At 34.2% G+C, this 23,739-nt stretch overlaps 2 protein-coding genes across 3 annotated transcripts in view; one reads left to right on the top strand and one right to left on the bottom strand.

Moving 5' to 3' along the window:
• LOC132194536 (nucleolar and coiled-body phosphoprotein 1) overlaps positions 1-23,739 on the bottom strand; it is a 123,561-nt gene that overhangs the window by 70,113 nt on the left and 29,709 nt on the right. Inside the window, exon 2 of the mRNA XM_059615856.1 lies at positions 12,767-12,821. The gene's annotated coding sequence lies outside the window, so the exon portion shown is untranslated. The remainder of the gene's footprint in view (positions 1-12,766; positions 12,822-23,739) is intronic.
• The window catches only part of LOC132194538 (uncharacterized), a 100,644-nt gene that overhangs the window by 40,725 nt on the left and 36,180 nt on the right, over positions 1-23,739 (top strand). For both annotated transcript variants that reach the window (XM_059615858.1, XM_059615859.1), the window contains exon 3: positions 4,364-4,488. The gene's annotated coding sequence lies outside the window, so the exon portion shown is untranslated. The remainder of the gene's footprint in view (positions 1-4,363; positions 4,489-23,739) is intronic.

Consider the following 23,739-nt stretch of genomic DNA (forward strand, 5'->3'; position numbering starts at 1 on the left):
TCCCCTTTGGACCGCAATTTTTGTCCGCCGCCCCAAGAAGAAGTGGCGGTGCAAGAGAAGTGATCAAAGGGGAGAAAAAGATTTACCGCCCTTGTTTTTATCTCGTATACCAAAAAAAGTTACATTGATTATTTTTTGTCAGTCCTGTTTTAACATTCACTTTGTGTTTTTGGCTCGGATTTTTTCGTCTTTTTCTCCAAATCTGCTGCTTTTCTCTCCGCCGTGGAAAGAAAAACTTTTATGCAAACATGACATAAGCAGAGGTTAAATAAAAATCAAAAACTTTGCCCGTCTCCCGCAGCGGCAGCTTTATGTTTCATAATTCATTTTATAATACAAGGGAATAATAATGCGATATCTTCAGCGCGGGATGAGAGAAACAGACGAAAAGTTTCCCTCATGCAAATTTTGATAACAATATAAAAGGGGAGCGCCGTGCGAGAGAATTGCCGGCGGAAGGTAGACGGAGAGAAGAAAGACTCTCTTCTCTCATTCGAGTCGCAATCGCGCAACCACTTTGAGTTTAGTTTCAACCAACTCTGCCTTAGCTGGCTCATATCGCTCAGGACTATGTAAAGCTGACAGGTATTTATAAGTTGGCGGCGAAAATAATAAAATAAGAAATAATAATATTATAACAGTGATTTTAAAAGAGACTCAATGGGTTAATCGCAAACTTGCTGGTAAAATTATCTTGGGAAATGGAAGGAAGCTAGACAGATTGAAACTTATAAATCAAAGAAATGAGAACCAGTTTTTCTTCCGGCGATAATTATTCAAAGTAGATAACGAAATGATGGATTTATACATACAACTGTATCAATTCAATCTAAATTATTATGGTTATTAATTGAATGTAAATTGAAATAAATTGCAATTAAAAGTTACATTAAAGTGCTTTAATATTACAAAACAAAGCTCTAAATATTCTTTCCTTTTTTTGAAGTTTAATTAAATAAAAGTCAATAAGAAAATACGCTTGTTATTTTCTAATGATACAAATCGTGAAAGAATAATTTAAAATAAAACCCCTTTATTTATTTATATTTCAGGATCTTTTCTAGAGAAATTTAAATGAACTAAAATATATTGTTTTTTGTGTGTAAAAAGAATAGAAAGAGGAGAATAATGTGGCCTAATAAACCAGCTAATCTAGAGAATTGAAATTAGTGACTGACATCTCATGAAAATTTTCTCTTCGTAGACTCCTGCGTTGTGGTTCTTTATTAGAGCAGCGTTTTGTAAAAATGCAGTACAATTAAGCGCTGAGGAAATGCCTAATTGCGTATGATATGTAAAAATTCTGAAAAATAATGGAGTAATTAAAAAAAAAGATAATTTTATACGCAATTCGCATTTCAACCACTCATCATACATTATGCAGCGTCGGTTGTAAGCAGCACTACTTACGAACTCCCACAAAGTTCACACGTTTTACATGTTAATAATTCCCGGAACGATTTGCATGGCTACGGGAATCATTTTTCACCCGCCGCCGTAAAACGGCGCTCGCAAAGTGCAGCGAACGCTCGCGATTATGCATGCAGATAGCAATCTCCATGGTAATCAGCCGCCGTGAAAATATGCAGGCAACCCGCTCGTCAAACGTAACGAGCCGGTTGCATACTCGGAAAATAATGTGATTCTCGAGAGGAACGTCTCATTCAATTTCGCCGTCGACGCCGCCGTGTAATCCCGCGCAACAATCCCGTGTCGATTCTGCTCAATTAACCCTAATCTCGTTACAACCCCAACGAGGCGATATTAAATTTTGCTTCGAACGGGAAAACAGCACCGATGCACACACACGTGCATATTTATGGCACCGGCGGGAGTGCCCGGCCGTAAATTACGGCGGCGCGAAAAATTCCAAAGCCGAAACGCAAACATTTATCTTACTCAGCGGACATTCCTAAGCTAATATTTTCGCTGGAGGGTGTTTCGCCCCCGAATTACCAGCTGGCTAAATGAGACGCCCGTTTCGCAGCTAGACTGACCTTGTTTATGCATTCGCCCAGAAATTAGAAACGCAAATACGCTCTCGGAAGCTGCCGGGCTCGCTCGCTCGCTCGCTGCCTTTTAGCGCCGGGCTTAAGGAAATGAGACGACAGAGCTCGCTAATGCCCGGCCGACGGGATTACTCTCGCAATTGCAGCCCCGCCCTCACTTATGTGCACGGCTCATAATTGAGGCAAAAATTACTCGCTTGGCTTTTTTGGCCCGAATCAAAACGCAACTTACTTTACGGTCACACTCTCAAGCATTGGCACTCTCCGTCGGGCTATTATTTTCCTCTTTCAGCTAAAAACGCGCGTTCAGTTGAAGGCTTTTGTGGTTGTTCCGGAGTTGCTGAAAAGAAATGCAATCGAGAATGCGATCTAAACTCCCAAGTTGAAATCAGCCAGACTCTATTCAAATGGTATAAATCTCTTCGTCAGTTTACTTTTGACCTAAATAGATAAAATGGTGTGATTTTGGAATCCTATGAACCCAGAATAACAGAATTAATTGATTGAAAATTTCATCGCATAACGTAAAAGTAACACAAAATTAATCCAGAATTAATTATTTATATCAATTTCAATAATTAGATAACTAATTAATTTAAAAATTTTAAAGTTTAATAAATTTCACGACAAAATTCAAATAATGAGCAATTTTAGCAGCAAAATAAAATTTAAAAAAGCTGCCATTATAATCTATAGAAATCTGCAGAGAAAAAAAAATCATAATTCAAGAGTTTTGAAATTTAAATTCCTCTTTATTTTTTTTTTTTTAATTTTATGTTATTTTATGCATGTTTATTTTATGTAAATATCTTTTTTCAAATTTAAAGAGAAATTGTATTGGAAAGACCCAAAATTTTGCATATTCTGGGATTTGATGATAATCAAACAAAACTCCATTCGTCGAGGCTTAATAAGATTTCATCCGGGCTTCATCATCTGTGCATGTGAGTGAAAGTTTCGCGAGGTATGCTTTCGCCAGATACCACCGTCAAACGAATATTTTATTAATCCAAATTTCGGAGGCAATCCTGTGGCAAATTCATTCGCAAAAGCATTGAATTCATTTGGAGGGAGAGCGCGAGTGGAAAATCGAATGTAAACACTCGCAGGCACATTTGCATATAAAAAAGCCACAAAATTTTTTTATGTTTATCTGTCGGGTGAAGATGAGAGAAATCGATGAAGCAGCGGCAGCAACCTCGTTCCACCGGATGGAGTATAAAAAACTGCTCCTAATGCAATCGCGAATCATTCCGAGTGCTCCGCGTAAAAGTCTCGCTCTTTCTCTCAGTCAGCAAAAGAACAAGAATTTATATTTATTTCGACTGAGAAGGAAAGCAGCCTGGTGTCGGTTGGGCAGACGCGTTTGTCTTTTTGGTATATTCCATTTGCTTCTTTTTTCCTGAGGACGTGAAACTGCCTTTTCGTCGCCGGAGAAAATAATATGCTGTGCCAAAATTGGCGACATTGTCATTTTTACATCAGTGCCTGAAATTTATCTTTAACTTCAATATAGGGCCTAATCATGTATTTGCGATTGTAGATATAGTAACTTTTTGTGGAAATTAGCTCTGACAATAAAGCATGGTTGAAATTTTTTATTAAAAAGCAGTTTTTGTAAATACTAGAAATGATTCTTAATTTCTTTTTGGGCTGCTTTTTCTTGATACATTATTTAGATTGGGTAGTGATTTTAGTGAAAATTATATGTTTTAAAATAAAATAATTTAATTAAAAGGGAAAAGCTCTAATTTTAAGTGAAAATGAGTAATTGATTTACTCAAATAGGTTTTTTTTTTTTTTGCAAAATTTGCTTTTTTTTTTAGTTACGAATTTCTTCTGATAAATTCCATAATATCCTAACTTTTTTAATTAAATTTTAGTTTTTCTTTCTCGAAAAATCGATTAAAAGGATAGATATAATTTCCCATTTCTTAAATACTGTAAATTTAATTGTAATATGGACTCGTAATTAATGTATTGACATATATATGAACATACTAACTTAGATTTTAGTTTATTTTTCCATTTTTTCTTTCTCTCGGTGTTTTCACTTTGTATTTTAAATTTACAATTACTAGACAACATTAAAGAAATAAATTAATTTTATTACTTATGAATTATGATACCCTATATTTTTAAATTTAAACCGATTTTGTGAAGCAAATAAGTGAATTTTCAGCTGTTATTTTGGTTTATACAATTATTTTTTCCTTTTCTTCGCTGTGCCAAAATTGGTGACAAAATCATTTTTATCATTGTCCGCAATTTATCTCTAACTCTGAGCCTAATTATGTATATGCGCCAGTTGATGGTAATTTTATATCTTTGCGCGTTTTTATTTTTTTTTGCAGTTGGTCGGTGAGCCTGCCAGAGAAAGCAACCAACTACACTGACTTGAGATCGGATATAATAATATGGACTAGTGCCAATATACGGAGAGAAACACGCAGAGGATGTTCTTGCGCAGCCAGCAGGGGTGAGTCCATCATTTTGTTTGTCACACTTCATATCACCCTCGCGCGAAATTGCCTGCTGATAAGCGCGATAATTTTTTAATAGACCAAATTGCCACCACAATCGTAGTGATGATAACAGAGCGAAAAAATAATAGTTTCGTATATAAATCGGGTGCGAAGCGTAAATCACTTTTATTGCCGTCGAGTATTGGCAGTCGCTTTGAGTTATTATTTCCCACAAGGCCAGGCCGAATCAGAAAGAAATCAGCAGTGGTTCTGCTTACGAGGCGATGTGTAACCAAATTGCAGCTCCAAAGGGGTTCTCGTTCCAACTCCTTGACGTGATCATTCGCAGCTCAGTGAGCTGGGCAGACAAAAAGTGGGTTCCGAATATAGAGAATATAGACCTCTTGTCGCAGACCATCTCAAGAGAGAGAGAGGGTAATATTATGCCCCAGTTTTCCGCCCTCGCCGATCGCAATTATTGCTCACGGCCCGGATCAGCGTTGATGTCGGGGAAGGTCTCGAGCGTTAAATTAATATTTGCGTTACATTTGAGCGATGAATTTTATTTTGTATGAAAGAAAATTACCTCTGATTTCAAGAACATAATTCAAGTAAATAAAAGTCGATCGGCACAAAAGCAAATAACGAGGAAATAAGTATCTTTTTTTATATAATTTTATTTTTTAGTTGGTTATTTTCATTTTTCATTCAAATTTTTTTATATTTTATTAGCTACTTTTCATTAACTTCAATATTTCTTTCTCAAACAATCATTGAAGTAAAATACTAGTGTGAAGACCACTTGAAAAGAAAATTAATGATAATTTTTTGTTAAATTTGTTCCGCGATACAAAATTGATGCATGTAAACTATAAAATATTTTTTCATCTAATTTGTTTGTCATTATTTTCATTATCAGAAATACATGCTTATAAAATATCTAAAATAATATATAATGTGTTACATTAAAACATAAAAAAAAAAATACATAATATTGCTAATAAAAAAATATATAAAAACAAATTATTTTAATAAAGGCAATTGTAAGCACATAAACTTTAAATTAAATCAAATTTTAATTTTATATTCTGACAGTTTATGCGCAAAAATAGCCTCAAGCTAAAATTTGAAAATAAATTATTGAATATTTGCACCATTACAAGTATAATATATTGTACAAAAATTAACAGATTTAATTTGATTAAATTATATTAGTATTCCAAAGTCCCGATCATTCAGAATATTGCATTTTTTTTATTCAATTTTTATCACCATTCCGTTCCACATTTCCATTGATTACACACAAACAATAGTCGCAGTGCCGCGGAAGGAACGTGTATGGATGTGAAACTAACTATTTTGTGGACGGGAAAAAAAGTTTTTCGACTTTTTGGCAACACTGAAAGTTTAATGTACATCGTTTCAGAGAAAAAAAATAGAGATTTTTAAACAATTGCGTTAAAAAATCTCCGACAAAAAATTTCTTACAATATCAAAGTCCAATTACAAGAATTTATTGGTGTCTATTTCACTTTCAATTGAAAAATATCAGATCGAATCATTGTCATTATTGTTGTTGTTCAGGAACAAAGAACTTACTTAAATAAAAATTGAACGTTTTATTTTTATTTTTAGTCCGATCGAAGTACTGAAAGGCCAATCATTTTACATTGATGCTGACTACGGCAAAACAGATATGAGTGGTTGGATCTCTTCTTATTTCTCAAACCACGCGCGGTTGATTCGTTTCATATCTGTGAATAGCATCGATTGAGCAATTTGTCCGGAGACCGATACACGCGATTCAATGATCAATGACGGACGGACCCTTGACTGGAGCACACGACGAGCAGATAATTGAAGTGGACATATTTCTATCTCTGGTCTCGCGCAAAGAAAGAATCAGTAGCCAAAAGGAGCAAAAAGCATCTTTGTCGCAGCATGAGAGGGACAAGATTGGCCGGTGCCGCACGATACCGTGATGGCGAATTGCATCCTCCCCTGCTCGGAATGAGACCGCACACGACACAATGTTGCTCTCTTTCTTTCGCTGCTGCTCCGGGCCAATTATTTGCCCGTCGTCTGACTGTCTCTCTCGACGAGGAAGGAAGCAATCCGGACCACCTCAGCCAGAAACGTCATCTTTTTTTCTCTTTTTTAAGTGGAAATAATGAAAAATTAAGTCAAGTGTAAAAACGACCTGAGAAGAAAGAACTGACTGAGCGCGGTTGAAAGAGAAGATACAGATTTCACTTTGGTGAAATGAATTCTACTCTTTATACACAAAATAACTATTTCATTTCTGCGCTCAAAGTGAAGCTCCCGATTATGATGCAAGTTATTGAAAAATTTTTACTACTTTCTAAGTCAGCGTTTTCGGGTAAATTGGAAAATGTAAATAATCGTTCCAGATGAGGAGTCCTCAAGAGTATGGAAAATTGCATTTCTTTCCTCAAAATCGGATTTCAATCACATAGATTGTAAGTCTCATCTTGGTTAATGCTAATTTTCCACTGATTCAACTTTCAGAAAAAAATTATTGAATCCAATGTCCTTCAAAACACGAATAATAATTTGGATTTGGAATGTCATTAACATAGCTTCATAATTATTAATTCTTTTTCTGTCAAGATATAACTCAAGAGTTCTCCAACCTTTCATCTAATTTGTTGAATATTATTTTGATAAATGCGATGTGTGATGATTTTAATTATGAACTTGTATAATTTAAAATTTATGTTTTATAAATTAAAATAATAAGACAAATTTGACTGATGAGAAAAGAACTGAACAACTGGTTAGCCTTAGTAATTAACTGTGATTAATGATCCAACTTAAGGTCTTGTAGAAATTATTTTTAATAAATTTATATTAACATTATGGGATAATACAAGACAAAATTTATTCTAGCTATTGTTAAAAAAAATAATACACTAAACAATTTAATTTTTAAATTTTATAATAAATGAAAAAATTGAGTAAAATATGTAAATAAATTATAAAATTAGCAGAAGAGTATAAGTTTATTTAAATTTAAATCATCATATTTGTTTATGTATAAACAAATTTACACTATGTTTATTTTTCAAAAATCAAGACGGTTGTATGTATACAAAATAAATAAGCAAAATTTACATCAGTTAATTCAAAAATTGATGGATTTATCTAAAAATTGAAAAATAAAAAACTTATTTACTCTTTTCATAAAAGTGCGGCCTTCTGCAAAATATAAAGAGTTTGGTAAAGCTTAAACTCTTCTATTTCTCACTACCAAAACGAGAAACAACAAAACTCTACCTATAATTGTAACATTTCGCTTTTCACTTTGTACGTCGCCAATTCTAATTCCTGAAAGGGAGCTCTTCACGTATGCCTAATTGAAAATGTTCTCGTCACAAAAGGGAGGAAAGGCTTGTGTGTCGTTAATATTGCGGAGTAGCTTAGACAAGACAAGGCAGCGAGCGAGCGAGATTTAATTGCCTTGAGAGAGAGCGGCGTGTCTCGTCATCCGGAAACGCGTTGCCAAAGAAAGTAGGCAAGGCGGAGGCGCGAGATTAAAGATTCGCAGCAGCTTTATGAAAGGCACTAAAAGTTAAGCGCCGGTGATGGTTTGCCGTTCCACCGGCGAGGCCCTTTATAGTTCGGAATAAAATTAAAGTGCGCGGATTAAATCGTAGTGCACCGGTCGGCGGCGCAAAACACGCTGCCGTGTTGTTAAATCAAGGCGATAAACATGCCTTTTGTGTGTGTTCGTTTCACTTGCGTATAATTGCTCCGGGTTGGGCGGGCGAGCGGCCGTGCACATTCTGTAAAACAACCCTCGCGCGCGCCCGCCACTTTCTCACTTTTTACTCCGGCGTAAAAAAAGAAGAGAAGCAGAGCCGGATGCGCTGCGAGGAAAAACTCGCCAAGGTGGCGTTTCGCCTTAAAGTGGACCCCCCGCTCGTTCTCTTCCGCAGCCTGAAAGCTTTAATTAAAATTTCGGCACTTTTTCCCCAACTCCATTCAAAATTTACTCTCGGCGGAGAAAGCGGGCAGGCCTGCATTAAAAACCCCGCAGCTGGCAGAAGAAAAATGGAATTACTTGAGGAATTTTAAACCTTTTCTTGTTCGCAATTTACGTTACTAAATAAAAAGATTCTCTCTCTCAAAAGAAGGTCTTAAATTTCTAAATACATTGTTTTATGTGATTTATTTCCTCTGTAATGTAATTTTATTTTCTCGAGCATTTACATTCGTTTGAAATGAAAATTAAAATTAGAATCATTGCGATTAATATTGATTCATTCTTAAGGAAATTATTTAAAATGGATTATTTATTATTTCATTTAAAAGCGTTGGCTAGTGAAATCATGCTTTGATATCTTTTACTAAATAAATGACCTGAAATAACGTACAATATTCAATTCTCTGCTTATTTGAATTATTTTTTTTTGTCTTTATGCATCTATTGTGATGAAGAAAATTTATTTGTACTACATTTGTCTATTTTATTATAAAATTTTGCCATAATTTTGTAATGATACCTTGGCAAACTTGAAAAATATTATGTGGGGAAGAAAATTAAGGAAAAAAATCCCCGTGCACAGCATCAATATTCCATAATTGCTCTACATTTTTTAACTTCCTCACCAAACCACCCATGGCATCTATAAAATTTTTTATTTTTTAATTGCTATTATTTACAATTATGATGAGTTTATACGCATTTTGGCAAAGTTTTCCATTATTTTGATCGCAATCACGCTAAAAAATAAGAAAGTTTTTCTATAATTTTAATTTTTTAGCTCCTCTAATTTTTCCTCTGTTTCAGTAAAATCCAAATTAGAGTTCAGTATATGAAACTTTCTATTAAAATGATCAGGAAATGTTTGAAAAAAAGTTTTATTATTGAGACTGAACATTCAGTAAAAACTTTTAACAGGAATCTCACTTTCAGCAACACTTTTGCTGAACCTCAGATTAGTGCAATAACCCAGAAGATTTAGCGAGGCCATTCGTTTCAATTAAATTTTGTAAACTTCAACTTTTCCTTGTTAGTTTTCTTTATTCCGGGAGTAATAATTTGTTGCTTCCCCTCGTCTCTCTCATTCTCTCTCGATTCCATTCACGCGCGCGCACGCAAGATTAATGGGGCGCACAAAAAATTAATTAAAACGCCGTGCCGCTGTCTGCATGTCTCGTTTCGTTTCCCATGTAGAACAAGTGTAGCGTGGGATGCAGCGAATTTACATAATTCCCAAACAACACTCTTGCAACCGTCTGAGGGCGTTTTCCCTCCAAAAAAAAAAAAAAAAGAGTAAAAAAGCTGGGACGAATAATTAAAATGCCCGCGAGCATCCCGGAAGTGTGCGTGCGACCGCCCAATCGTCACGCCCATAATTTGAATTTTGCTTGATGATATACATGACACCTGACGCTGCGGCCGAAGTAAATGGGGTGATTATGCTGGACACGCCACGGCGGCTCTTAATGAATGTTACTCGCTGATGGATCTCCGGCTTGCTTGACCGGGCGCGCCTCCGAAAGCGGATTAATCAGCGAGTGTGTTTGTGTGTTCGTAGGCTGGGCAAAGCCAATCTGTTTGAATTATTCGCTTGATTGCCGTGCTCCTGACCCGCCGCAAGTTGTGCGAGAGAATAATGATGCATCGCACGGTGACTGCGGGATTAATTTTGCGGCGACGTTTTTGCTCCGTCTGTGGTGACACCTGTTTCCGTTTACACTCGAAAATGACAAATCCGCGCATTTAACTTGTTGAAAAGTCAACTTTCGGTTACTCATTTTTAACTGCCAAAATGAATAACTTGTGAAAAGTTTTTGGGTGTTAGTCGGAGTGAAAAAATTCATTCGACAATATCTTGATAATAATTTTAATTAACTATTATTCCAAAGTATTTTACATTTCAAGTTAACCAGTTAATCACACTTAATTTCCGCTTGCAACTGTTTTTAATATTCACACTTTTGCCTTTATACTCCATTTGTAGTGGATCTGGACAGCTAAATGCTTTACATCTGTATATACTAATTTGCTTATTAAAATATTTACATTACATTAAATTAAAGATATTTATATGTATAATTATATTTAAATTTATTTTTTCACTTAAGTTTTTAATTTAATATAATTTAATCACATTTTTTTTCCAACCTGCACAACCAATAATACATAAAAATTTCGCATTCTTTATAATATAAATAAATGAACAAGAGATGGATTTTAATTAAAATAGTTGATAACTTATCCATAGTCGGGTCCGATGGACCAGGTTTTCCTTAACAATCATCATTATTCACAATTCATTTCTTAATCCGTTGAATATTATCTTTTATGTAAATGCATTAAATAGTTAAAATTGTGTGTAACAAATTATTTTCCAAAAATTGTTAAAAAAAAAAGTATGATGATGAACAAACTTGATTTTTCTCCCCGTAGTTGAGGCTGCAGTGCGGCGAGTATAGTTGGATATTATTATCTATTTTGTCTATTTTTATCCCGACCAATTTTTATTTCATTGTTTTGACTTGTTTAGCAAAAAAAAAAAATTTAATTGAAATAGCCAAAGAAAGCAAACCATAAAATAAATTATTGATAATATATTAATTAAAGATTGTCATAAGTCATGGAACTGATGTTTAAATTTGAAACAAAAATAATAGCATAATTCGATGTCAAGAAAGATGAGCTCTAAAGATCGTGTACACAACTAAGGTGCTGATTTTCGGCCACACACCAAAAACATATAAAAATGTCTGGTGCAACAAATGAAGCTGCCGGAGGACCTCGGAAGAGAAGCTCGACCTGCGTGTGTGGGAACTGAATGTGCGAGAGAGCGAAAAAGGCTCATACGTAACCGAATAGCAGCAACCAGAGGCATCGATTTTATCTCCGGGAGGAAATGAAAGGCCCTAAACAGCAAAATTTTATATATCAGAGAGAGAGAAAAAAAAGAGCAGCTCGTTTTTGCAGTGGCCGCGCCGCGTGATCTGTGTTTATGAAGACACGGCCGTATTGTGGGAAAATACAACACACGGGTCCGATATCATTTTTTCCCATTTAAGGTCGGATTTTTTTGCAAGCTCGCAAATGAGAGCGTTTGATTTACGCGCATCAAAAAAAGGCATCGCGAAACACACAAGAAAATGGCATAATGGCCACGCACACGTCAGTTCAGCGCTGCAGCGCCGAGCTCGAATTACTCGTGGGAAATCAAAGCTCCGTGGCAGATTCGCTGTGTCGAGCCCGAAACATACACACGAACATTTGCACGCAATTTTTCCCCGCCCTCGTGCAAATTGGTGTCGCTCTTGAAATTAAATTCCGTCGTTAAAAGCTCATTTGTGCGGCGGCCAAAGCGTTGTTTTCACGGTTATAATTTGTGGCTTAAATTAAAAGCGTGTGCGCAATTCGTATTAATTTGTCACGTGTGCAACCACACAGAGATGGGATTTTTTTTGTTACAGTGAAATTATTACAACAGGAAATTCTAGAGTGCCTTTTTTTTATAATTGTACATCTGCTAATAAATTTTTCATTCTTTTGAAAAACAATTTGGTGCAAATATTGGTTTTTTTTAGAATATGACGTACAGAGTTTAATTAATTATTCAACTGGTGAAAGAGTCTCAATTATCATACTAATGTAAAGTTAAATTTTAAAGACTGATGCGAATTTAACTATTTTATTAAAAAATCTCCACCAAATAATTGTAAATTAAATTAATTAAAACAAGCAAGTTGCCTAAGTAAAATATTTAATAAGAAAGTCTTGGAAACTCTTCCAAACTTCAATAACTCTTTTGTTAAATTGGAACTCTTAAATTTAGTAAAAAAGTTTCATTTATATTATTAACAAGTTTAAATATTCAAAATTTGTTTTAATATGTTAAGATTCGAAAAATAAATTAAAATTTACTCCCTTTTCAAATTAAATTCGTGAATTCTCGCCATCTAATGAAGAAATAAACTCATTATCTGATTAATTTGCAACATTAACGCATTATTTAACTTTTCTGTTTTTGTTATTTTAACACGGCGACTCGCGTTTCAGCTGCTCAATCTGACCGACACTTATTCTTTGCACAATGCACCGCTCAAAGAATTGTGTCTCCAGCACAAGGAAATAATTTTAAAAGTTAAAATAATTTCGGCGGCGGCGGTATCGAAAGTCAGTGGCCGGTTTACGAGCGACGCGTGCTCAATTAAGCATCACAGTTTTGTTGAAAAGGACATGTATTTTATGATTTTATCCAAAGCAGGCAAATTATGATAATTAAGCTGTGTACTCACTGGACACGGACGAGCTGCTGGGCTGGAGGATTTTGTTGAAGATGGCTGCAGACTCCTGAAAATTAAAGAAAAAGTTTTTTTCAATAATTTAAAAAAAGATAAATATTAAAAATTATGTAATATTACTGATATTCTAAAAAATTGATATTAAATCAATATTTGTGTACATTTAAAATACAGCATTTTTTAATTTTTTACTTTTGAATGATGAATCGCCAGCATTAAAAATGCATTTTCAATTCCACCGCTGTCACCTCTGCACGTTTTAGACAAACCGAATATTTATTTCTCTCTCTTTCTCTATCTTCGAAATTGCCTTATTGCTCTGCCGCACATTTTCTTCGGGAAGAAACCGTATCAAAAGAAGAGCGTAGTCTAAAAAGAGTACTTTTCTTCTTTCCTTCGCGTCGGCCTCGGATAAAAGTTGCGACGCTCGGAAATTTATGTTTGTGGCCTGCTTTTTTTTCGTAATATATTCTGCTCGCGTTGTTTATTCTCTAAATAAAATTTCTGACGACAGCCATATTACATTACGTCAACATGCCGTACTCGGTTTTGTCTAACCGAGAAAGCATCTTCCTATATATATAATTGAACGTAGCTCGATTTTCCAGAGATGAACAAAAAGTTTATAAACATGACGGACGAAGGGAAAAACAGCGAACGCTATTTTTTAATTAAATCAATCTCGATTAATGTGATTTACGTCGAGGAACAAACGAGTTCCGCCCTCTTGCCTCCTCTCAATTAAGAGCGGAAAGAAAGAAAAGGGGAAAAAACAGCTGGGGCAATTCAATCAAATTCTTTCTCCGAGCTAACTTTTTCCGCTTGCTGGCTGCGAATGAAAATTTCAATACAACAAGTTGGAAGTCGAGAGAGCGGCGAAAATAAAGGAGAGAGAGAGTGAAAAAAAAGTTTGTTTGGCAACAGTCAAAAGTTTGTCGACCATTGTAGCCGCAGCTTGCAACTTGATTTGCCGTTGCGCTTATCGCGCCTTAGCTTCGAGCTGGAAAATCCTGTTTCGTTGAAATGAATTGATTTCGGTGCGGGAAGAAACTTTGGCAAAGTTGCGGTGTGTTTGTGTTGCACTTTATTAAGGGTGTGTGTGTATTTTTTTCCTCCATAAGGGAATGAACTTCGACTCTCGGGAGCAAACATCGCATTGTCGAATGTCAGCATAAACAGATACACATGTTATTGATTTTCCAATGAAGGTCCAAAATATTTAAAACAGTTTGTTTTGGAATAAATTGGAAAAGTTGGATAAGTGAATACATATTTTTATTCTATGTGTTAAGACAAAATTAATTGAAGTTTTTATAAAATACTAGCAGTGAAGCTAATGAAAAATATGAAAGTATTATTATTATGTTGTTCTGCTACATTATTTTTAAATAAAAACTGCCATAAACTTGACAGTTTTAAATACACAAACAGATAAATATATAATTATTATATTCTTAATTTTATTTGTTTGTTATTATTTTTTAATTATATTTATAATATTGAGTTATAAAAATTATTTTCTACTTCTTTTAATTATTCTTTTGCAAATTAAAATAGTATTTAATTTTATTATGTATGCAATTTTTTTATGCTCTTTGCTCTTGACATTTAATTAATAGAAATCAAAAAATAAAATATTAAATGTCACATGCATTTCAATTTTCGATCCTAAGTTGATATTGTGTAGGCTTAAATTCTTGATTTTCGCTCTGCGACGATTATGTTATGTATTAATATAGATCCTAAATTCATATTGATCTTGAATAAAAGTGTAGGGCATTTGGATAAAGTTTTGTTCAATTTCGATCAATATTGGGATTGTGGGAAGGGGTTATCACGTGTACAAATATACCATAAGTTGGCATCAAATTATGTGAAATAAAATAAATTTAAGACAGATGAGGTCCAAAAGTAGTCTTATTTTTTTTTACATCGTTCAAATTGCTGTCTTTGTTAAACACAAAATTTCTTTTTCAATAACAATATCACGCGTTTCACTGTGGAATTATTTTCAATTTCATTAAATTTTCCCAAAATAGCCTAAGAGGTTAAAAAAACAATTATCTATTTATTGTGATAACAAAAATATAGATAACATATTTCATTTCACATAAAACCGCGTAATATTATTCTCAAACCATTTCTAAAATTGAATTGAAAAAAAAAAACATTTCTTTTCCAGAAAAAAAACTTATATCCTAAAATTATTTCTTATTTGAATTTCTTTTTTTTTTCAAATAAAACCTTTCTGACTTGTTCTCTTTTTCTTTAAGAATTATGATCATAAGTCAAACGTTAATTGCAACTGCACAATCGTGTGGCGATGAAAGCCACGTCGTAATTCATTTGGCAGATTTTAATGACGACTCGAAATAAATCCCGCGGCTCGGAAAAGACTTTTAGTGCCGTTCTCATTAATTTGACGCGACTAGGAGGCTTCGTTCGCTCTTTTAATAATTAGAGCAGAAATATATAAAACGGTCTTTTTCTCACAGAGCAGCGCGGGAAGGCCATTAAAAATGTGTCGTAAAAGTGCAGCGAGAATAAATCCATCGAATGCATTTGTGAACGAGCGGAATGGGAGTCCCGCTGGGTTCGCGGCGTCTTCAGAGTCCCAGCGGAGCATCTCAAAATGCGCTGCACCAGCTTTTATCTTCTGCCGAGGCAAAAAGTGGAAATGCACAGATATCATCTCTCGGAACGCGCGCGCTCGGAATGATTATGTCACCACGGGATTCTGGAGCCGGGGTATGCAATTCACACACTGCGCTGAGAGGCTGGCACGCGGATATCTCGGCCAATACTTCAAGTGAGAGAGCGACTTTCATGCACTGGAAGAGAGAGACGCGATGCATTCAAACTCGGGGAATTTGCAGGGCTTATCTGCGCTCATCGGTGGAATTTATATGCATCTGAAATTGCGCACCCCTGAGCCCGAAACGCGCGGCCCTGGCAGATCGTCCAAAACCGATTGTGCAGCGTTGGAAACTGCCAAATTTGTTGAGGCTGGTTTCTTCTTTTTCCTCCCATATATTTTCGAAAGACAGTTATAAGAAAAAAATACGGAGATAAAAATTACATTTAGGGTTCAATAAAGTTAAGATCATGATAGATCTTTGCGCATCGAGTTCTAACCTCAAGTTTGAGAGAAGGACACTTTGAAGAATGAAAAAAAATGGTATCTTTCCTCGTTGAATGAAATAATTATTCTATTACAAGCCTGTTTTCTCCACTCTGTTATTGAGGAAAGTTGTTTTTTAACGCAAAAAAAGGACAGAATTATTAAATTATTCATGCAAATTATTATCATTGTTGTATTTTCTTCACAAATCAAGTCAAATGAGAAAAAAGAAATTACAAAATGTGAAGAAACGGCAACACATCTGGCAAACAAAAAGTTATTAAATTAAATATTTTAAGCAATTCACTAGTGATGAATCAGATTTAATTTGAGAAGAGCAGATTTTAAACAAAATAAACAACTTTAAAAAATAAAAATAAAATATTCTCTTTTCTTTTATGATAAGAATTTAAGAAATTTTTTATCATTCTTGGCTAAATAATAAAAAAAATACTTAAAAATACTTTCATCCAAAGCTTACAATGTTAATTAATGTAGGCTCCGTTTAATTTGAACTTTTTTATGATATTTATTCTTTTACTTTTAATTTTAAATAGTATCAGAATCGAACTAATTTTGCTATTTTCAAACATTTCTGAAGGAAAAAGTGTGAGCAAAGTAATAAAATTTGCACGAGAACTGGAAACGTTTTCCTGCTGAAAGTGTGTTTGTTCTCTATCGTAGTTGTTGAGCTCACCTTTCTACTTGTTTCATTTATACATGTGTATATTTTGCAGTACCTGCCGCTTATGTGCACGGTTAGGTATACACACAAGGCCGTTTTATTGTTTGGCTGACAACAATGGCTGGCTGTTTCTCTTTATTGTGCATGCGAAAACGGGCAGTTCCTCTGGAGCTCCTTTCTGCTCTTGGAGGAGCGTTTTGTGTGCGAGAGAGTGGGTGAGACGCCAGAAATGCGTTTGTGCTCCGGAGCTTTTTATCGAAAGGAGGAAGGAACTAGTGAAGTTCAAACAAATTGTTTTCTTTGAACGGAAAAAAGAGTAAAAACAAAAATCGAGCCTTTAAAGCTTGTGCTTTGACATTCGATACTTTTTTCAGCATATATTGCGAACTTTTTTGCTCCGTTCTTTTTAAAAGGAAATTCGACAAAGTCTGTCTCTTTTTCCCGTTCATCTCAGAAAGCAGGAAGCATTCACCACCAAGTCAAGACAGCATTAATAGTTTTTCTCGGCAATTTGAATGAATCTGAATGCAATAATTTATGTTTATCTGGACAAATCCCAAATATTTCCTTCAAAAAGAGAAAATATTTAAATTGAAACTGCAACAAAGTTAAATTTTATTTAAAAAAACCCAATTTCTTCCATAATTTATATTACAATTTTTTTATAATTGAAAAATAAACCTTTTTCCTCTGTTGCAATTACGAACAAACAGCTGAAACCATGAACTGGTTAATTTGTGTTTCTGTTCGCCTCGTAATTTGCATTTTCTCTCATTACCTGCTGTACTGCTGGAACGCCATTGCCGAGTTTTCCCATTGTTTTGGCGCAAAATATAGTTTGCGAGCGAAATCTCATCTAGTGTTTCTGCACCAGTTCACCGAACTGCACAAACCGTGTGTGCACATTAAGTTATGGTCGTATAACAAGAGAAGATTCCAGTCTGCTTGCCACCAGTGCAAATATGGAACTTTGCCTGCGCAAAATATATAATAATAAGCAGCCAGGTTCATAAAAAAAGTAGAAAACTTGACGCGATCAATACGCTTCAACTATTAGCTAGGATGCGAGAATCTCATTAGTGGCTTTGGTTGTGCAATTGGAGCTTTGCAAAGCCACTTATGTTTAAAAAATTTTACATTAAGTGCAAATTATATAAAACAGTAAATTTGTATTAAAAATAAAACATTATTTGTTTTAAAGATCATTATTATTATTTTTTCTTATAGATAACATTAATCAATTTTAAGTATTTTATAATTTTAATCTTCTATTGCTTATTTTTGCAGTTTAGCTATGAAAAATTTTATTAAACATTAAACAATGCAATATGTGTTTTATGTTTTTTTTTTATATATAAACATGAATGGACAAAAATCTAGAGTAATTTTGGGAAATGATAATTTAATTCCTTTAAGATCAAGTTGGGTCAATGCAACTTACTTTTAAATATTATGCAGCATTAAATTTTAATAATGTAAGTGGGTAACTCTGAAATACATTCCAAAATGCAATTTCTACTCCCAAGAAAATACTTTTCCTTCGATTTATGATATTTATCTACATCAGTGCGCGCAAGTGAACTTTAATATAATACATTTTTTTAATATTTATTATGATATAATGGCAGTTTTTTCAATTTCTTTTAAAAGTTATTCAAAATATTGAGCTGTAAAAATTATATGAATTTAAAATAGGGTAGATGAAAACAAACTTCTTTGGGTTTTTCACTTTCTTTCATTTTATGTTTCTGGACAATTTTGAGTTATTAATTCTATTTTTTTTTTTTTTTACTCCCAGATTGTTGGGGGAAAAAGGGCACTCAAGGTGACGTTCATGAATTTAAATAAGTGGTTTTGTCTTCGATAAAAAATTTGGCCGCTTTGTTTTTTAATAAAAATACAACACTTTTCAAAGAGGACAAGCCCGTCTTTAAATTATTTGATTATTGCTACTCTTTGACGTTTTTTAGCACAAATTTCTATTTAAACTTGATGCAATTTATTATTATTATTTTTTTTTTTAAAGAAAAAGAATATTTTCAAGAAAAACTAAGTTTTAAATCAGAAGCGTTATAAATTTGAGAGCGAAATTTAGTTTAAATAACGTTAATGCCATTTTTCTTCCATATGAAATTTAAAACGAAGTCTTTCTATCATGATTTTAGTTCATTTTGCAGAAAAACATCTCTACCTGAGACTTTTTTTTCAAAATTTTTTAGTCTTTGAAATTTCGTTTTAAGGTAACAACGACTATTTTTAAATATTATGATATTAATAGTTTTATTTTGAAATGCAAATCCTCCACTTATATGGAGATCAAATTAGCATGTTTGGATGGAAATGCAAAGCCGGCTCAATTCGCGTCTGCTCAGGCACAACCGAGAAGTTCCCTTTGCGGCTGAATTACATGTGCTGCCTTCAAATCACGACAAAGGCTGCAATGTAGGCACGCGCGTCTCTTCCCGCGCCAAAATTAAAACCCATCGAATTTCCAGCCACGTGTTGTACGCGCCTTTTCAATGGGATATGTACAAGTTTCGCACACAATGTTTGCCAACTCGTCACAAAGACGGCGGCGGCGGTTTCGGCGACGTGATTTCGCCGCTTCTTGTATCTCGGCGCCGCTTTTTGCTCGAGGAAGCAGCCAAGGAAGCGAGCGAGTTTGCATGACACATTATTATAACTGCACGGGAGAGAAGTAATTGGCCAGGCTGAGCACGTCGCGCGAATAAACTTAAAGCAGATAACTCCTCTCGCCCGAATTCTTCTCGCCAACTTCAGCCCCGACCGAGACTCTCCTTTTGCATTTTGCATCACCATCGAGGGAGAGAGAGAAACGTGTGCGATCTTATTGCCAAAATGAAAATTCCTCTTGCGCCGCCAACCGTCAACAAAAGCTCGCGACTTCAAAAACAAATCTTCACCCTCTCTTCTCTTACAATTAGTTAGGTGCCTTAAAAAACAAAGAGGCAATAATTGTAACCAATAACAAGGTGATTAAATTGATACTTCGTTAATTACCTTAATTTTTTTGTTAGAAAATAAGAAATAAGTCAGTGTTTGGTTTGATTGATTAACATATTGCAATTTTATGTCAACATCATTTTTGTAAGCAAGTTTTGAAAATTAAATGCGCTCCAAAATACAATTTAAACGTGGATCATTAAAAATTATGGGTGGGTCCGAATATGAGAGAATTGATTCCCGAAGCGATTCTCGGGAAGTTATTCTTGATAAGCGATTCTTGAGAAGTGATTCTCGACTATGAAAAAAGTAATGTTAGGCGTGCATTTTCTTTAAACGAATCTCCTAAAACAAATAATTAAACGTTAAAAAGTTTAAAAATTAATTATTTTATTCAAAATGCACGCCAAACTTTACTTTTTTTCAAAGTTCACCATAGTCGAGAATCACTTCTCGAGAATCGCTTTGTGAATCAATTCTCTCATATTCAGACCCACCTTGTCATTCTAATTTTTTTAATGTCTACAAACCAATTTTTTCCGTCTCTTTTATTAAAAAACATTTTATATTTTGTGAATTTTTAAACTGTGTTGAAACTTTCTTAATATTCATAGAAAATGTAACGAAATTATGAACTTTTTTAGAGAATATTTTTTAAACCTACAGTATGTTTTCAGTCTTTTGAATTTCCATAATATATTTTGACTTTTTTTTACAAATACTAACTTTTTATCAAATTGTCTAGACTGATTATGGACTATTTACTATTTTAAATTTCCCCTGCTAGAAAATAATTATTGAAATTTTATTAAAAGCCTCATGCAATTCATATCTGGAGATAAAAAAAAATCGATCATGCCTTCATTGAAATCATCTATTTTCTTGCAATAAATTGAAATTCATATTTCCATTGCAGTTATAATTATTTATTCAAAATATTAAAATTGATGCTTTAATTAGCTTCAAAACAAATGTAAAAGAAAACTTTTAAAATAAAATTTATGCTTAAAAATCTACCTTTCGGAGATACGAAGTGGAATTTTTCACCGGTCTTGCAATTTGATAGTTGAAGCGGCCAAATTGGGACAGAAAAGCTCTCGATTTTCTTTCCTTGCGCCTAACAAAATAAGGAGACGAATAAGGCCGATAGTGGTACCAATGGAAAGAATAAATCCGGGATAGAGATCTGGCAAATTGTGTCCAGCTGTAAATAAAGAAGGGCGACGCAAAGGCGATTTCGCGACGTGGCCGTTTGCGGGGAGAGAAAAGCAGGGCCGAGGCGAGGCCGGGCCTTCTGCGGCCATCCATCTCGACCCCTGGAGAAAAAGCAGCCCGGCTGCTAACTGCCGGCTAAAATCTCGGCCGACCGGCCCTCAAGACAAAAAGCTTAATGTATTTAATAATAAGGCTGCTGGGGCTGCCAGCGTTATTTATGTATAATGCTCGCGGCGGCACGGCGGCTTATCGCACGAGCATAAAAAGCAGTGCAAATCGTGTTTGCCGCCCCCGAGAAAACAGCGACGCAGCCGAGCGGAGATGAATTTAAATAATAAATCATTCGCACGCGCCGAATGTTGTGTATATTATTAACATGCAAATTATACGAAATGAGGCGCTTGTGTGAATTATGGCGCGAATTCAAACGCGATTTATCGGCGAGCCAAAAGTGTTTGCGAATTCGCTCAAGGTGCACCGAGAATAATTTACAATTCACAGTAATTTCCAACCGACCTGTGTAAAGTACGTGCTGATTGCTGTTCGTGCTCTAGTTTTGTACAGATGCGTGTTTTTTTTTTTTTTTTATTCGGTCCACAATGAATTTTTGCAAATAGTGTCTTGATAATTCAAAGTATCTGATACTTAAAACGACATTAAATTTTCACTTGTCACAAAATAGTTATGCTTGAAATATTTTAATGGTTAATTTTTTAAACATAGTTATTAAATTATTTATTTAACCACTTTTGTTACAAAATTCAGCAAATTGCATAAGAAACTTCAAGAATCAAGAATATCGTTCTTTTTTAACTGACTTTTGAATAAAATTGTACGTTATAGTTTGAAAATCAATTTTACAGAGCGAAAATTGAATGGATTAACTGGATGAAGTAATTTTATTTTACTAACCTTACTATTAGACGATACATACAAGTGACTTGTTAAAAATGACATTTATTTAACATTTTTACAAAAAAAAAAACGGTATAATTAACTTTGACTTTCTCTGTAAACGTTGAGACAATTTGTGAAAATTAGGGGAAAATGTGGAGGAGCAGCGATATTGGCCTGAACTGCTCTCAAAATTTTTGTGAAGTTGAATCTACTTCATTATTGATGTAAATTTTAATCCATTTTTTTTATTAATATTAAAAAAAAACTTTCAAGGCCCTATAAATAAAATAAAATTGTAAAATAAGTCTTGAAGCGCCAGGAAACTTCTCTCATAGCACAATAAAAAGGGCGTAGAATGCGATTAAAGAGAATTTAAACAGCATTATTTTCTATACTCCTTTGAGCTTTCAACGCTTTGAGACCTTTATCTCGCTGCACTCTGTCAGTTGCTCTATATTTGCATCGCAGAATTCTTGCGCAACAAAGCAATCAAACTTTTTTATCTCTCTCGCTGTGTGTCTCGCAATTGAATGCTGCAAGGGACAAAGTTTAATAGCGTAAAATTTAATCAAGTTTCTATTCTTGCGTAGAGAAAAGCAACACGCCCGAACTTTTCTTATAATAAATAAGCTTTTAAGAAGCTCGACTCTGGAATAAGAAGCATCTCGACAGTGAAGCATTATCAGAAAAAGCCTGCAGGAGAAACGCGACACGCAGGGATGAAATTTTCTTTCTCAATCAACTTGATTGAGTTTTCTTTGTGAAATGCAAACTCGTCGCTTGAAAGGATTTCAAGCGCACTCAACTCGGTGTGTGTTATGAATTTTTTTTTATAGAAATCTTATTCTCTTTTCTGAGAAGGAGTCGAGTCAAGGGCGCACTTATGAAACAATAAGAATATTTTATCCAGCATCTCTTCAAATAGGATATATGAATCTGTCTTTTGTAACATATTTGCTGGAAGAAGATAATACTGAAGTTCTCAGATGTTTAAAATAAAAAAAAATGATTTAAAATCTATTCATAGTATTATTTCAAGTTTTGATTTCTGCAAATTGAATTTAAATCACACAGCAGTCGAAATTAATTTGCTGAAAGTGAATTTATTCGAACAATTGACCCATTCTATAAAAAAATTAGCATGTTATAGATTAAGTAATTAATTAAAAATTAAGTAAGAATTGATTTTTTTTTCTGAAACTACATAATATGATGTCTAGAATGTATTATAAAAATTATTCTATAACTCGTTTTTTTTTTCTTTTTAAACAAGTTGTAATAATTATAACTTTTTCCCAACTGGTCCAATGAATTTTTAGGTTTTTGCCATTAATCACACTCATTAAATTCTCATTTTTTTTTCGACTTGTCACAAGATAATAAAAAGAATGTAAATAGATCTGGATATTTCAAGCTTTTAATATAATTTACCAAGTTTTTTTGCCCAATTTATACTGGATATCGCTAGACATACATGAAGAACAAGTTAATCAAATCGGAGTAAACGCGACGCGCAATGAAATAATTAATAGGCACTTAGTCGTATTAGCAAAGTGCAGACGTCAGTGTTTTGCGGGCGTGCGAAAGCGGAACGGCCCTTTCTGACGTTGGATTTTCTTACATATCGGATCACACAGCATGTTGGCGTAAACGAAATTACTCCGGCGTGGTGGGCAAAGGCGCAAGCAAGATTAGTGAGCCAAGATCAAAGAACCTCTCACTATGGCCACGTAATCACTTATACTCGACTGCGCATTCTTCCATGGCCAAGGAACAAAGAAGATCAGCTTTGCGAGTGAAATGCTTGATATTGGGAGAGCAACAACATTTCTTGCAATAATTACTTGTAGTGAAAATTAAGCTGCAGGTGATTTAAATTCAAAATATTTCGCTTTGGCTTTATTGATGTAAAGAAATCTTCTTCTTAAGCAGTGGAAAATTTAAAAAAAAAATGAAAGTTTCGGCCAGCTTTATTGATGGGAACATAATTTATAGAAATTATTTTTATTGTTGGAAACATTGAAAAAAAATATTTAAAAAAAAAAAATAATAATTGGTGCTGGACAAAACGAATTTTGCTAAAAC

The sequence above is a fragment of the Neocloeon triangulifer genome, unplaced genomic scaffold (genome assembly GCF_031216515.1).
Source record: "Neocloeon triangulifer isolate White Clay Creek 2 clone unplaced genomic scaffold, ASM3121651v1 ptg000008l, whole genome shotgun sequence".
Classification (NCBI taxonomy): domain Eukaryota; kingdom Metazoa; phylum Arthropoda; class Insecta; order Ephemeroptera; family Baetidae; genus Neocloeon; species Neocloeon triangulifer.